The sequence below is a fragment of the Protobothrops mucrosquamatus genome, unplaced genomic scaffold, assembly GCF_001527695.2.
Source record: "Protobothrops mucrosquamatus isolate PMUCROS unplaced genomic scaffold, P.Mucros_1.0 scaffold1773, whole genome shotgun sequence".
In the NCBI taxonomy this organism is placed as follows: Eukaryota; Metazoa; Chordata; class Lepidosauria; order Squamata; family Viperidae; genus Protobothrops; species Protobothrops mucrosquamatus.
In genome coordinates, this window is record NW_015387911.1 from 212,037 (window position 1) to 214,497 (window position 2,461).

Here is a 2,461-nt window from a genome sequence, read left to right on the forward strand (position 1 = left end):
GGCATCAAGAAGCACGTCCAGCAGATGGTGGAGGTAGGACAATCAAAGCAATGGAGAACAGAGAATATATGGAGATCAGGGTTGAGCTGTGGGGTCCTTGGTGCTCTCTGAGATGGGTGGCTTTCTTGCAGACGTTTCATGACCTGACTAGGTAATATCATCAGTGCTAGAAGGGAGGCGGATTGGGAAAGAGGAGGAGGAGGAGGAGGACTGTGGGATCCTTGGATCCCTCTGAGCTTGGTGGTTTTCTTGCAGACCTTTCATGACCCAACTAGGGAACATCATCAGTGCTAGAAGGGAGGGGGGCTGGAGGAGGAGGAGGAGGAGGAGGAGGAGGACTGTGGAGTCCTTGGTGCCCTCTGAGCTTGGTGGTTTTCTTGCAGATCTTTCATGACCCAACTTGGGAACATCATCAGTGCTAGAAGGGAGGGAGGTTGGCGGAGAGGAGGAGGAGGAGGAGGAGGACTGTGGGGTCCTTGGTGCCCTCTGAACTTGATGGTTTTCTTGCAGACGTTTCATGACCCAGATGGGTGACATCATCAGCTCTCTCTCAAGCCCTAACTAGCACTGACGATGTGAGTTCTTTGCGTCACGTCAGTGAGCCTGGCACTCAGGTTTTGCAGCCCTATGGCCCCCATTATTCCACCCCCCTCCCACCGCGGCCAAGTCCAGTTCCCGCTTTTCCCCTCCCCTTTCCACCCAGCCCCCCTCCTTTTCTCTTAAAGGAAGATGCTCAAATCCGGCCACTCCAACCACATCCTCTTCTACAAATAAAACACTCCGCTGAAAACAAGGTTGTGCATGGCTAACGGAGAGAGTCACAGAGAGAGGAGAAAAGCACCGCCACACCCCCCCCCCCGGGCTTAATTAGCTTGCAGGGAGGGGTCCACATCCAACACTTCCCCCATATTCATATTCCATTTTGGTATATGTTGCCTTCAAACTGTGTTTCTCAACCTGGGCCACTTTAAGACGTACGGACTTCAACTCAAAGTCCATACAATCTTGACATTGTCCCGCTTGAGAAGTACCACCTAAGGGTGTCAAATTAGCAGATGATGGTTTGAGATGCTCACCTATAAACCCAAGGGATCTACACAATGGCCATTACAAATAGCATAGATGTTTGGGGTTATCTTTTACCAGATAGCCTCAGCATTGCCAAAGAAGGAGTATTTAACCCTCTCTCTCTCTCTCTCTCTCTCTCTCTCTCTCATACTACAGTTTAGCTGTTCTTTGTCTTTTCAAGAGCTGCAACTCTTTTGAAAATCACGGCAGGAGAAATAAGAAACTTTTACTTGCAAGGCACCTACCGCTTTGCCTAGGAGATTTGTGGTGGGTGTGTAATAATAATAATAATAATGATAATGATAATGATAATAATAATAATAATAATAATAATAATAATAATAATAATAATAATAATAATAATAATAGCAATAATAGTAATAATAATAATAATAAAGCTGGAAGGGACCTTGGAGGTCATCTAGTCCAACCCCCTGCTCAGGCAGGAACCCTACACCATTTCAGACCAATGGCTGTCCAGTCTCTTCTTAAAAACTTCCAGTGTTGGAGCATTCACCGCTTTCTGGAGGCAGGTTGTTCCACTGGTTAATTGTTCTAACTGTCAGGAAGTTTCTCCTTAGTTCTAGGTTGCTTCTCTCTTTGGTCAGTTTCCATCCGTTGCTTCTCGTCCTACCTTCAGGCGCCTTGGAGAATAGCTTGACTCCCTCTTCTTTGGGGCAGCCCCTGAGATATTGGAACACTGCTATCATATACTACGTATGCAGGACTGCGCCCCAATCTTGGGGATGGGGAGGGAATCGAGAACAGCATGTAGGTCCTAGGCTGCGGAAAAATAGGATGTGGTGAGAAAAGAAATAGGGCAGGCCCAGAGTCGAGAGCTTCTTTTAGTCACCTTACAGATTCATGACCGCTTTTCGTGTTTAACCCACGAAGCGGAAGTTGGCGGAAGCTGAAAAGTGCCTTCTGCGTGCATAAAAAGCCTGCAATTTCTAGGAAACTGAACCATCGCCCCTAAAGTGAAAAGTACGGGTCGTGCTTGACTTGCAAACATTCGTTTAGTGTCTGTTTGAAGTGAAAACGCACTGGGGGGGGAAAAAGTGACTTATCCCCATTTTTCACATTTGCAACCATGGCTGCATCCCCAGGGTCCCTTGATCCAAATTAAGGTGCTTGGCAAATCGGCATGTATTTATGTCGGTTGCGCAGTCCTGGGGTCGTGGGATTATCCTTTGTAACCTTCCCAGCCAGCTTCTGACAAATATATCAACAGAGAATGAACGCCACTGCCCTTCTAACACTGATGATGTTACCTAGTTGGGTAATGAAACGTCTGCAAGAAAACAAGCAAGCTCAGAGAGCCACCAAGGACCCCACAGCCCTCCTCCTCCTCTTCCTTCACAAACTCCACTCCCTTCTACCACTGATGATATTA

At 47.3% G+C, this 2,461-nt stretch overlaps 1 protein-coding gene across 1 annotated transcript in view; it reads left to right on the forward strand.

The window, feature by feature from the left end:
- Nucleotides 1-2,461, forward strand: part of RASGRP4 (RAS guanyl releasing protein 4) — a 25,849-nt gene that overhangs the window by 15,628 nt on the left and 7,760 nt on the right. The window lies entirely within an intron of this gene.